The sequence below is a fragment of the Ailuropoda melanoleuca genome, chromosome 6 (assembly GCF_002007445.2).
Source record: "Ailuropoda melanoleuca isolate Jingjing chromosome 6, ASM200744v2, whole genome shotgun sequence".
Lineage (NCBI taxonomy): Eukaryota > Metazoa > Chordata > Mammalia > Carnivora > Ursidae > Ailuropoda > Ailuropoda melanoleuca.
Window position 1 is genome coordinate 94093910 of NC_048223.1, and position 14371 is coordinate 94108280.

Genomic DNA, 14371 nt, shown 5'->3' on the forward strand with positions numbered 1-14371 from the left:
AAGAGGAAATAGCCCTCCTCCTACTGGTCAGTTCCAGGCATGAATACCTCCCCACCCCACACCTGAATTTCTCACAGCCCAACAGAGGAGTGACAAAACTTCACAGAAGGTGTAGGGATAATAGAGGTCAAGTTCAGCTTTAAGAGTAATCTCAACTGTTGGCAGAGGCAGCTCCCTAAAGCACACCTCACAGAGCTATTCTCACCTGGTACCTGACCTTGGCTCCATGAGGCAGAGTCCAGCTCACACCTGCCACTAGAAAGTTCAGGCCCAGCTGCCGAGTGGCTTTGAGTGGGAAAGCACTTCTCCGCCCCTCCAGCTTCAGGCCTGCTTCCCAGACAGGGGGACACTCCTGCGGGCCCCAATAGCCACTCTCCTGCCTCCGTAGTATAGCACCCCCATTCATATAGGGTGGCAAAGTTCCCAGGCAAGAGATTTTCTCAGCCCTTCAGCCAGATTTGGAACTGCTTGGGGAACTTCAGGAAGACTATTTAAAAGAGAATCGGCTGGGAGGTCTTTCCTTAAAACACATACACTGACACACACACTTTTTTCTTCCTTTTCCATTTTTCTTCTTTCTAGGCTCTGATGTGAATATGATGGCCGGAGCTCCGGCAGCCATCCTGTAACCCCAAGAACAGAAGCTGTTCATTAAGGTAAATTAAGCAGAAAAATAGAAGGAAGTCTGAGTCCGTGGGGACCGAGGAGCTACCCTAACAGTTCTGACTGCCAACTTCAAGACTTTGTTTCAGAAAGAGAAATAACTACTTATGTGTTTAACCCACCCTTATTTGGGGTTTAACCTAATCTTGATATAATAGGTTTTTCTTGGGATGATTGGCATGGGAATTTCTCCTTCCTTAAGGAGCAATCCCAACCCCTACCACTAGAGGGTGGCCTTGCCCTATATGCCTCAACCTAACAATTACAGATAAAAGAGTCCAAAATCAGTACCATTCTGTATAATTCCGTCTTAACAGTGTGCATGTGACAGCTATGGCCTAGTTTGGGCTGAGCTGGGCCGAACTCTGTCCAATTCCTCTAACATGAGATTTGGATCTCATGTTTTTCCTGTTTTCCCTGCCCAGATCCTCAGCTTCTATAAGCAAGCCCTAGAACCAAAACAGAGAAGCAGGTCGGACTCAGGCAAACCTAACAATTTCTACTTCCAAGCGGAACAAGGAACTTCTAGTCTAAACACCGTTCAGGTTAATGATAACTTTACACTTTTCAACAAGAAGCAATGGGTAGACACTTGCTTTACATTTGTGTATAGAAAGGTGATTTATTAACCACCAGCTGGCAGTTCTAATAAAGGAAGATTCTAGCCTAAAGGATTATTCAATCTCTACTTCCTAGGAGGTGGAAAATTGCCTGCAGGACTTAAGTGACTTTTTTTTTTTTTCCAGTTTACACTCATGGAAGTTTCAAAAATCTCCAGGCAGAGCGTTTTAGTCATTAATAATCTGATGGGAGGAGAGTCATTTATCTAATTCTCACTCTGGCTAAGGGCAAGTTGCTTTCTCAAAATGAAAGTACAGTCCTAGTGCTATAAAAAACCCGCTCAAAACTAACCAACAAAGGACTCTGTGGTGTGAGGGGTGGTTGCGAAACAAACCTCTTCTGATGGTTTCAGATCACATCACCTTGCTATCTCTGCACTGTCCTAGTCTACCTCCAGCTTACACCCCATTACTGCAGGGAGTTTCACTGGAGTTTCACTGGAGAACTATTAACACTGCATTTCTCTTCTCAGTTTCCTTACTGGGCTGCGGTGTTCAGTTCGATCAAACAAAAAATGTGTCTATAGCGTTGAGAAATATTTACTTTGTTCTCCTCCTTCTCCTAGACCATGTAGAAAGTCTTCATATGTAATAAAATCAGAGATCGTTGAGCAATCTCTAAGTAGGAAAAAGGACTGAAACCCCCAGCTCGCTCCCAGGCACAGAATCGGGTGTCTGCCCCCTTAGGGAGTCCCCCAGGGGTTGGCTTGTGCAAATAAACATACAGGATGCCCTGTTAAATTAGAATTCTTGGTGCAATCTTTGGGACACACTCATACTAAAATGTTATTCAGTGTTTATCTGAAATTCAGAGTTAATTGAGTGTTCTGAATTTTATCTGGCAATCCTACTTGGGGGTAAAGAATCTGTTCCTGGTGGGAGGCCAGGGGAGAGCAGTAAAAAATGAGCAGATTCTAGAATCTATCAAGGGGACTGCCCCAGGGAATGTCACTGATTAAAAACAAAACAGCCGCAAACCACTGGGCCTGTGGGCAGGTTTCCCAGAGCAGCTCCTCATGTCCCCTTGTGAGGTACCTTTACAACGTCTTGGATGCCCTGCTGCTCTGGGTGTATTGAGAGCTGAGTTAGGGACACTGAACAACTGGCTAGCCAATGACCACTGAGGAGGAGGCATGTGGTGCCTACTCAAGCTCCATGTCTCCGAGACTGTGTGTTGTGCACTTTCAGGCGTGGGTCTGTGTTGGTCCAAGATACTGTGAGTTCTCTTCTTAGAGACAAGGCAGTTGGTTTTTACCAGGATGTCCAGCTCCCCTACTGTCTCAGGAGGCAGAGTGTCCAGACCATGAGATAAGGAAAAAACTTGGCCTCCTTTTCTTGAGTTTGCCCACTCGGCAGTGCTCCTTTCACCAGCTCTGTCTGGCTTCTATTGTCCCAACATCTGGCTTACTCAGAATCCACCTGACAAAGAAATGTAAAGATATGCACCTTCTCCTCAGGGTCCATGAGGTTGTAGGTGGGCAGTGCTCCATTTTCTGCCTTTTTGGTCTCCACACCACACTTTGCAGACCTAAACAAACGAATGTACTGAACAGTGAGTCAGTCTCAGAAGGGAATTACAGGTAAGGATCCTCTCCTTCATTCTAATTCCCTTCTGGCATTGAGCCCTGCATCCAGTAAGGTCAAAGGTCTCACCAGCTATAAGTTTCCTGAGTTTGCCAAGGAGGTACCTGAAGACTTAGGCCTCTCTCTAGGATGAGGTCCTCTGCCCCCTTCTCTCCCACTGCTGCCTTAGCTCACCCTCGGGTTTTAGGCCCTCCCAAGTACTTTCTTCGTTAGCTCTTGTCTGAATCTTTACCCATCTCCCTTACAAAAACCCCACCCAAATCTACAGTAAGAGGCCTCCCTCCCTAGGTTCTTCTTTCCTTCCCATGCAAGATTCCAAGTCCCTTTTTCGGTCTAAAGTAGCAGTGCTGGATGTTCAGAGATGGCCATCCAAATCTGGAAGGAAGGAAGGGGGAGAAAGGAGGGAGAGAAAGGGAGGGAGGAAGTAAGGGAGGGAGTGAGAGAGGGAGGGAAGGGAGGAAAATTTTTAAAAAATCCCATCATCATCCTGGGGAGATATGGATCCCTCTGGTCACAATTCCATTTCATTTCCCAGTATGAGCTACAGGCATACCAGGCCTTTTAATCATGGCCATGTTAAATTGGGCACGTATACTATCTCAGGGATAATGTGATCTGAATCCTCATTGAGAAAGACCTGTTTTCTCACTGGCAAGACAAGGGAGCCCCATTATTGTGCAGAACAGACTTCCCACCAGGAGCCAAACAGCATGGAGAAAGGAACAAGGCCGCTCATTAACAGAGGCCAGGAAGAACTCCAGACTACTGGATTAAATTACTTAGGTTCAACCTGTCTCCTTTAGGGGAAAGGGAATGGAGTGAGTTTGGTTGGCAGTTTTTCCCATTACACAGGCAACAAATGTTCACCAGGACTTAACTCGGGTCCTCATTTTCTTTAGAGGAGCTTCACTGGTTTCAGTCTGCTTTAAATGATGCAGTTGCTCCTCCAGCTGGGTCACTGTAAGATCAATGTGAGATTAGTCACTCACAGTTAATCTTATTATTTCTACTTTACTTCATTTTTTATCAGAGTTCACAGGGTCCGGTTTTCCCACCTTCTGATTTGTCTTTGTTCCTCCTACGATTCTTCATCTCTAACCACTTGGTTTCCCTTATCTACTGGTTCTTGTGATAGATCTGGCATTCTTGGGCTTCCAGATCTTGACACATGCTGTCCTTTTGGCCCGGAATAATCTTTTCCCACCCCTCCTGCTTCTGACTTACTCCTGCTCAGCCTTCCCATCTCAGTGTAAATATGTCCTTACCGAGGTCATGCAGCCCCCTCTGGCAGGGCTTCTCAGACTTTGGTCTGCCTGAGAATCACCTGGAGAACTTTTTAAAAAGAGACTCCTTCTCCTGTTCTCTGCCCCCTCCGCCAAATTCTACCTGGGTAGGTCTGGGATGGGGGTGATTTAAACAAGTCCCCAGGTGATTCTGATTCTGCAGACCACACTTTGGGAACCACTAGCCCCAGGCTAAATTGAATCCCCCAGCTTTGTGGTTCTTGAGCTTTCTCTATACAGTTTATCAAAAGGCATTATCGTTAATACCCCCTTAATGTCTTTCCTCCCAGATAGGCTGAAAACACAAGGAGGCAGATTGTGTCCCTATTGTTTGCTGCTGCCTCCTCAACCATTAGCACCTGTGTCCTGAGGGTGGCGGCTCATTCACCTCTGCTCTGGGGTCAGCAGCTTCTTCCCACAATCATTAATAACTAGGTTGTCTCCACTTCCCTCCCATTTTGCTCTTCCAGACTTGCTTCCCACGGCTGTGAGACAATTCCCTGTATTAAATCTCCTCCGGTTGCAACACCTAGCATGGTTTCTATCTTCCTGATTATGCTGTTAAAATATTTGTTCAAAAACCATCTCTTCAAATACAAATGAGAGTTAAGCATTCATATAGTCGCGTGAGTTCTCTCCATCACATTATTTTCCCTTTCTCATTAATTTTTCTGTTCATCACACACTGATTGAGCATCTAGTTTGTACCAGAGCCTATGCTTCCACCATTGGTAAAAAGAGGAAAGAGACAGTTATTGTTCTAGAGGGGCTGAGCATGGGAGTGGGGCCGGGACATTTGAAGTGACTGAGATGGCAGAATAAGTATTGTGGGAACCCCAGGGCCAGGGAGGGGGTGCTAACCTCATCCAAGGCTGGGGAGACTGAGGAAGCCTTCCCCAGGCTGTCCTGCCTTCATAGTATTGTAGAAATACAGAAGAGGTAGAGACCAAGTGGGAGAAAATGGAAGGCCTCACAGAAGAAGTGACGTTGCCTTGGATCTTGAAGGATGAATAGGAGCATGTGATGTAAAAGATCAGAATCCAGTGTTTCGATAAAGGGAGTGCCATGTGCCTCAGCATGGAGACACAGCGTTCCTGGTGCATGCTCAGGGATGAGGCCAGGAGCCGACACCCCTAGGGTACCAGGGAAAGGGATGGGTTGGAAATGAGGTCCTTCAGGCCAATTATAAAGGACCTCGGGAGCCTTGTTGACAAGAACACATTTAGGCAACAGGGACTGACTGAAGGCTTTGAAGATGGGTAGGGGTTGATAAAATAGATTCATAATTTAGAAAATTGTTTCTGGAGAACAGGATTGAAGAGTAGAGACCGGCAGCAGCAGGGAGAACGGTGACAAAGCTGAGGCAGAGGATCAGGGGAAAGCTGACGAAAATGTGACCCACGAGAAGCAGGTAGGGGTGGAGAGGAGCAAACCAGTCCTAGGTCACTGTGCTCCACCCTCAAAAACATTTTCCTGTGAAAGCCTCCGTTCATTCCCAAAGGAAGCCTCAGAAATCTGCTTTTATTCATCTTTCTCAAAACTTTTCTAAAGTCTGTTTAACGGTGTTTTAAAATTCATGCCCTAGCAGAGCAGTTTTTTTTATCTTTCCAAATTCTTTTGGAAGGCATCCTGGGGAGTAGGGAAAGGCTGCAAGGGGAAACGTGAGGACCCAGGCAAGTACAAGTAAACACTCCTGGGATGTAGGGAAACCACATTCCAAAGAAGGAAAGGGAGGAAGGCTGGGGTGGAGAAGAGGAACAGACCTGAGTCTGAGACAAGACACCTGGGAGACTTTTTTCTTCTTCCGACTGACGAGGGAGAGAGAGGAAACTCTGGGAACAAATGGTCAGGTGTTACAAAGGCAAACACCCCTAGGAACTTGGCAGGTGATGTAAATGAGGCAGGCTTGGGTGAAGAACATAGAGGCACATGGTCCATGCAAAGGGCAGATACCCACAGGCTCCAGCCAATTGTTGTCATGTGCAAATGCAGTGTTGCCAGATCTTGTGATTTGTCAGCAGAAGCCAGAAGTCTAGATATTCCTGTAAAATTACCCACTGTCTTTAATGTGGGCAACTAATTCACATTTTTTTCTAAACACCATGCTGGCCAAGTAAAACACATCATGACTGCATTTGGCCCTTGGGTGGCCAATTTGTAACCTCTGATCTAGAGGGAATGGCAGGGTTGTTCTTTGAATAAATCCCACCAGCCATGGCAGATACACAGCCTAGAACATAAACAAGTCATGAGCCTACAGCGTTTCCAAAAAAAAAAAAAATCTATTAAATCTACTGGCTAATTTTGGAAAGCTGATACAGAATGTGCTGATATGTAACTGTGGTCTTGTTTGGGTAGGAATGTTATGACGCTAAGGTAGAAGGAAGGACATCAGTAATCTATAAAGCAGTTTCTACACACCTTTTAAAAAAAATCAGAATTAAAGAGAATGACACTTTGGAAGAGATCATGGTCTCACATCTCTCTCAGGAGTTTAATAGTGACTATTAAAGTCAGTTATTTCAATATATATCACAGACAGTATATAAAGAATTCCCATGAATCAATAATAAGACAATATCGCAACAGAACGTGGATAAAGAATATGCACAATTCACAGAAAAGGAGGAATTGTAGGTCTTTCACCTGGAAAAATACTTTGCTTTACTTCATTTCTCATGTAAGAAATCCAAATTATGACAATGTTTTTGACCTATAATACTGGAAAAAGTTAAAAGGAAAGTTGGATAACAGGTTGTATAGATAAGGGTGTTGGGAAGTGACACTACGGTACATTGGTGGTGGAATTGTAGATTCCACGGTAGCTGCTAAGGAGAGCAAATTAGTGGGATCCATTAAAGTCTAAAAATACATAAACCTTTTGACCCCCCAATTTCTAAATATAAGAATTAACTAATTACATGGTTTTATTCACACATTTGTGAAAAGATATATATATGAATATTCATTATAGCATCATTTATAATAGCAAAAAGTAAAAAATAAACAAAATGTCCATCAATATGGAAATAATGGACCATGAATGGGACACTGAAGCCCTTCATGTACTGAAATGGACACATCTCCTGCATATTAAGTGAAAGAAACAAGGTTAAGTAGTGTAAATTGTATAATAACATTTGGCATCTTATAACTATGAACTCATATATGCACAGAATGTCCTTGGAAGTTTCAAAAAGTATCTTTTAAAAAGGGTTGCCTTTGGGGACAGCAGGTTGAGCAGGAAGCAGAGATGGAGAGATGGGAGAGAATTAGCTTTTTGCTATATATTCTTTTGTATATGTTGAATTTTTGTTTTATATATACATATACATAAATCTATATTTAATGTATTATATTTTGAATAATGTAATAATATGAATACTATAATGTATAAGATATATTATCTATTAAAAGCAATTTTTTAAAAAAGTCCTACTAACTAAAAAAAAAAAAATCACTAACACTGTCAATCCTCTCAGAGATTCCTAATGCTTTAGAATCCCAAGATCAAACTTTGGCTTCAAAGTGCTAGCAAACCTACCACAACTTTGGCTATTGAAATAATTGTAGTTATTTTTCTTTTGCTATCTCAGATTCACATCCAAATCATTAGCTTTTCTATCCAGCATGCTGGTGAAAGTACATCCAAACCCACAAATGTGAAAAAACGAGACGTGGAAATATGACTGTTCTGTGTTGAAGTTCTGTGTAGTTCCTTCATGGGAGTCCACAGGGCTCCCAAGCTTTTCTCTGAACCATTTCTCTGAGGGAAATGAAATGATAAGGCAGCCATTTAAATGACAGGCTGAGCCTGGGTTTGGTGTGCTAGAAGTAGAAAATTCACTGAACTCTTTATGCTCCCACGGTGTAGGAGCACAGCCTATCTTTCTCAGGTAGACATGGGAGTGTATAGAGGACTCAGAAATCCCATTAAGTTTCAGAGCCTACTGCCAATAAATTTAATAAGAAATGGAAGCAAGGTTATTTATTTGTTTTACAGCATTCTCAAGACTGCACAGAAGGAAACTCTTAGAAGAATTCAGATCAGTGAGTAAAACATTAATGATTCTTCACCAAATCCCCCAATATTTCCTAAGCACCTACTAAGTGCTACGTCAGTAGGCTAGGCACCATGGTAGCGTTACAATGATGGGGAAGGCGTTCATAATCCAATTCGGTACTTCTCAAAGTCTCCCCTGAGAGGAATTCTAGGGAATATTAATAGGGTTTCAAGACAAGAAAGATTTTCTCAGCAGTTAAACATCAGGGAATAAGCAAAGAAATGAATCAAAGATATAATCCAAGTTTCAGCAGTACAGGACTTTTTAGATCTTTTAATATGTTGATATGCAATGTGAATCTTTAAGAGAGGGGCACGGTATTCAGCTTTTCCCCAAAATTATTTGAATACAATGAGCTTTTTGGTTTGAGCAGCTGGAGGGACTAATGTTTTTGCAACATATGTAGGAAAGCAATAGCCCAAATGGAGAGAGAAACATAAATACATATGTGTAAAGTTAAACAGCAAAATAAAACTTTCATAACACAAGCTGGGGTTAACTGCCCAAATGCTTGGCATGAAGGCAACAAAGAGCCTGAGATCCAAAAAGGAAAAGGTAATGGTGACTCAGAGTCAGAAAGACTGTGGGGGAACAAAAGGGCAGGGGCTAAGCCTCTAAGAAGGGAGGTATCAGTCAAGAAGGAGAAGCAGCTGGAAGGGATAGAGCTATTTGGAGGGGGAAGGAGACCCGCTTGGCTGGAGCAGAGGGTTCATTAGAGAGGAGGAGAAAGAGAGAAGTCCAGGTAGGACTGGACTGGAAAGGGCCTTGACTGCCTGGCGAAGTCTGTACCTTGTCTTAACAATAGGGAGCCTGGAAAAGCCTCTAAGCAGGACACTGGAATGTTCCAGGTGATCTTCTGAGAAAATCACCCCAGTGGCCATTTGCAGAGAGAACTGGGGGTGGGGAAAATGGCACGGGAAAGGAAGGAAATGGGGGCCAGAAGCTGACTGTAAAATAAAGATGTGGAACAGGACTAAGTGCACAGACTACGAAAGGCATTTTTAATGAAGTGACAGAACATGAAAATTATATGCAAAGGTGCATGAGCAATGTGGGGCCTGGCGTCTGGATGGTAAGGAGAATGGTACTGTTCACGTGGGCAGGATAATTTGGGGGATATCAATTTGCATTGTGCTGAGGTTTTCCTAACCCACCTCCAACCCCCAGTAATTGCACAAAAGTAAGTAGGCTTTTCATACTTTGCCTGAAAGATGATTGCCTGAAATGCTGTTACCCTTCCTTTTCTTTTATAAAGCCAGACCTCACAAAAGTCTGGCTATACTAGAATGATGGGCAATAATAATAGACAAAGGAGTTCCTTCAAGGTCCGGGAGAGAGAGGGCAGCAGAGGTGGACCTTAAGAGATGATGTTCTGACAAATGTATACAGCCTTGAAGCCATGACTATAATAAAGAGACTGAACGTATCTCATCCCCCAAACTGTCCTTGCGCTCTTTTACAATCCTTTTTTACCCCCCTCCCTCCTCTGTCCCCATTCTAGGCAACTAACTGATCTGCTTTCAGTCCCTGTTAATTCATTTCCACTTTATTAGCAGTGTATGTACATAAATAGAAGCATACACTAAAAATTCCTTTTCACTGGCTCTTTTCATTCAGCATAATTGTCTTGATATCCATCTATGTACTTATATCCATGATTCATCCTTTTTTTATGGCTGAGTAGTGTTTCATGAATGGATATACCACCATTTGTTTATGCATTTACACGTCAGTGAACTTCTGGATTAAGACCTGAAAATTCTTTATAAATTCTGGACAGAAGTCATTTATCATATATGTGATTTGTAAATGTTTTCTCCCAGTCCATGCCTTTTTTCATTTGCCTTAATAACGTCATTCAAAGAGCAGTTCTACATTTTGATAAAGTCCAATTTATCAATGTATTCTTTGGTAGGTCATGCTTTTGGTATTGTAACTAAGAAATCCCAACCTAAACTGAGGTCATGGACATTTTATCCTATGTTTCTTCCTAAAATTTCTACAGTTTTATGTTTTATATTTAGGTCTATAATGCATTTTATTTAAAGACTTTATTTATTATTAGAGAGAGAGAGGAGAACAGGGGGAGAGGGACAAGCAGGCTCCTCGCTGAGTGTGGAAGCCTGAGGAAGGGGGGTGCTCAATCCCCGGACCCCAAGATCATGACCTGAGGCAAAGTCAGATGCATAACCAACTGAGCCACCCAGGTGCCCCTAATCCATTTTTTAAAAATTAATTTTATATGGTAGAAGCCATAGACTAAAGAGGTTTTTTTGGCTTTTTGGTCTTAGTTTTTATTAATTTTAGTTTTCTATATACAAATATCCAGCTGTTCTAGCACCATGTGTTGCATCTTTGTCAGACTTCAATTACTACATTACATGCAGGTCTAGTTTTGCATTTTCTATTCTGTTTATTATTTGTCTATCTTTATGCTGATACGACATATCTTGATTGCTGCAACATTAAAATAAGCTTTGAAGTCAGGTGGCGTAAATCCTCCAACTTAATTTTTTTTTTTAAGCTGGTTTGAAAATTCTAACTTTTTGGCATTCCCTGTTGAATTTTAGAGTCAGCTTGTCAATTTCTACAAAAATAAAAGCCAACTGTAATATCAGTTGGACTGCCTTGAATCTATAGGTAAATCTGGAGAGAATTGACAACAAGATTGATTCTTTTGCTCCACATCCAATCCAGGATCCTATTATTTAGGCCCTCTTTAGTTATTTTCAGCAATGTTTTGTAGTTTTCAGTGTACATACTTTGAACATCTTTGGTCAGATCTATCATTAAGTATCCCATTTTTTGCTGCTATTGTAAATGGTTTTGTTTTGGAATTTCATTGTCTAATTGTTCATGTAACCTTGTTAAAGTCATTTGTTAATTCCAGTAGCCTTTTTTTAGAAATTTCTACATAATCACATCATCTAAGAATATTTCTTTCTTCCTTTCTTTATCTAGATGCTGTGTATTTCTTTTTCTTGCTTTATGGCTCTGTCTAGAGCCACCAGTAACAATGTGTTCTGGTTCTTTTATGTGATAGATACACCCACAAGAGAAAACACGGGAGAGGCTCAGAAAAACAAAAGTTTATTATACTCCCAAGTCCTAGTAACAGGAGGCATGGCACGCCATGCAGGGCCACCTGGGAAGCCCCAGGAGACAGAAAAGCAGGAGCAAGGAGAAAGCTGAGGCAAGAGTCTTTATGAGGGTTTCTGGGGAAAAGACAAGGCAGAGGAAGGTGAACAGTTTAGGACTGGCTAGTCTGAACAATTTCAGTAGGTTCTGGGCTATAAGGATGGGCTCTGGTTGCCTGGCACCTGGCCCTGGGATGATTACGGCAGAGGAAGATTGCCTTCAGGGGAACTTGGGCCAGAGAGAGGAGGTTTGGCTCTTGATTGGCTAGTTTGCATACAGATGCATGCCTTCAGCTGAGCGCCTTGTTATCGCTAAGAATTGACTGGTTCCAGAAGGGGCAGTCTCTCCCCAGCCAGAATCATTTCTCTTTTCTCTCTCTTTTTTTTTAAAGATAATAAAACATTATAATGTCCAGAAATACATATTATATATATTACATTTATGTATTACATATTATATGTAATTATGTTTGTTTGTATTATATACATTGTATATATTTGCATTATATACAAATTATATACATATAATACAAAGGTTGGATAGACATGGTGAAGTAGACATCCTTGCTTTGTTCCTAGTCTTATGAGTTGACAGCATCACGTGCTCAGACAGGGAGAGCAAACAAACTGAGGAGCCAGTAGACCCAGTGACTCAGAGATGGCTGATGTCCTTGTAGTGCAAGTTCAGTAGAATGATGAAAACAGAAGCCCACTTCAGATGTTTCCTGAGAAAGTATGGATGAAGAGGTCTCTGAATAGATATGGATCATTCCAAGTGTTCCACTGTGAAAAGTAAAGAAATCCAGGCAGTGGTTTGAGGGGGAAAACCTGAGGAATAGGTAGGTTTTACTGACAGGAGAGACCTAAGGTGTATGTTTAATAATAACCATTTCTCCATCCTCACATATTACTATTGTGAAACATTTGTCACAATTCCAAAACTTTATTTTTAGAGAGATGATTCACTCAATTCACTTGCCTAGTGCAAAAATAAAGAAATCCTTATTTAAAATGTAAATGTTAAAAGTAATAAATGTTTTCAGATCCCAAATACAAGTAGAAAAATTATGATTTTTTTTTTCTAAAATTAGGAGTGCTAGCAATTGGCTCATTTTTACTTAGCAACTGCTAATGCAAAGGAGGAAGGGAACTAGGGCTTTGGATGTGAAAGTCATGGAGACAGAAGTGTGTGAGATCAACTTGGCAAATGGCTCAGGGCATGGCGAACTAGGCCCCTCTGAGCCCAACCTTTGGGAACTTCTGCTGCCATGTTACCTGGTGGTTGGAGGAAGCCTGCCGGCTAGCCACTTTCTACAACTCACTGTCCTTCTACCTCTCTAATATGCCTGTGTACAAGACATTTGCAGTAGGGCCCAGAGAAAATAATGCAAAGAAAATGATAGAAATTTGTGTGGGGATGCCAATTTGAAGTTGGTTTGGAGAGATCAATTTGACTAGAAGCAAGAAAATTAAATCCAAATTAACTGCAGATAGATTCTTTTCCTATTCCTGTGTTTAAAGTAGAATGATGAGATAATTAAAAAAAACAAAACTGGAGCAGGTAGAGGGGGACAGAGAATTATGAACTACTGATTTGTAAAACCTGCCTCTCGGGATACGGTCCATGGGCCAGCAGCATCAGCACCCCAGGGGACCAGAAGCAGAATCTCCGGTCCCACCCCAGACCCTCTAAATGAGAACGTGCATTCCCAGGTGACCTGTCTGCATACTTAAGTTTGAGAAAGACTGCTTTCAAAAACATACAGGAACTGTGGGATGGTCGGTACCTTGAGATGTTCTTAGGGGATCAGACAGCTGAGAGGCAAACCAGTCTGCCTGGAAGGAATCATCAGTAGTTTAGTGAGACATCAGTCAGGGATTAATCAATACAGATTTGCAAAGGATTCTTAGAAGAGGAAGCCGGAGGTTAGGGAAATAGAGTAAGAGGCTGAATGTGAGAACCACACATAAATCCAGCCAGCTTATTCACGTTGGCAGAATCAGTGGCGTAAAGAGATCAAATATATCTAGGGCTGAAAGGCTGAACCCAGAATAAGGAATCTGGCCTAAGCCAAGACCTGGAAGTTTTCTGGATATTTAAGCAAGCAGAGTTTGAACAGGTGTAAGGCTGGAGAAGAAAGAGGTGAGCAGTGGGTAGTGCTTGGCTTGAGGGCGGAGCCAAGTGCCGGGCAAGCTCTGTACACCCAAATCACGGGGTCTTCCCTTTTATACTAAGAACCCCCCTCATATGGCTGGTGTTATTGGGACCCTCCTTAGATGGACTACCTCCAAACAAAAACTAGACCAGAGTACAATTTTCAGGAACATAGTCTTCACTGGAAATTCTTAATCTTCCCTGGGGATTGCAGGAGACAGTTACGTGAACTTGGCTGGCAGGAGGCTCTTTGGGGCCTGGCGGTGGGAAGCTGTTGGGAGGAACCTCCCTTTGTGACAGATGTGCCTGGCAATCGCTCAGGTCATCGTCCATAGGCTCCCGTCCTGACTCAGCCCCCGCACAGTCCAGTCTCCAGAGTTGGCCCTAGTTCCCCCTCCGCCCCAACCCATCTGGATTCTCTATCACCTGGGAACTTCAGTACAAAACGCTAACTCCTGTCCTCCCGTGTCCAGGGCCCTGAGGGATTCTGATAGCAGAGGTCCAGGGTAGGATCCAGAAAATGCATTAGCAACAAATACAGAAAGGGGTTCGGCTGCAGATGTTCGCAGACCATATTTTCAGAAGCATGGCTTAACCTCTTCCTGCTGCTGCGCTCCATCCTGCTCCGGAGCTTGCCAGTCGAGGGGGGTGGGGGCGGCGGCAAGGGTTCAGGGACTCGGGTATGTGCTGGATCCATGGCCATGCCTCTTCTCCGCTCCCCTTTGACAGTGTCCAGGCCAAGCTCTCCATTCCTCTGCCCTCCCCACCTTCACAGTGACCTGCAGACAGGTGTAGGCCCCCCTTCCGCACCTCTTCAGCCCTACCAGCCCTCGTCTCTCAATTCTCCCAAACAAGTTCTCTTTTT

General features: G+C 42.9%; 1 long non-coding RNA gene across 3 annotated transcripts in view; it reads left to right on the forward strand.

The window, feature by feature from the left end:
• The window catches only part of LOC105236739, a 41611-nt gene that overhangs the window by 4984 nt on the left and 22256 nt on the right, over nucleotides 1-14371 (forward strand). For all 3 annotated transcript variants that reach the window (XR_004626214.1, XR_002142263.2, XR_004626215.1), the window contains 2 exons: nucleotides 583-656; nucleotides 8154-8200. This is a non-coding gene — a long non-coding RNA (uncharacterized LOC105236739). The remainder of the gene's footprint in view (nucleotides 1-582; nucleotides 657-8153; nucleotides 8201-14371) is intronic.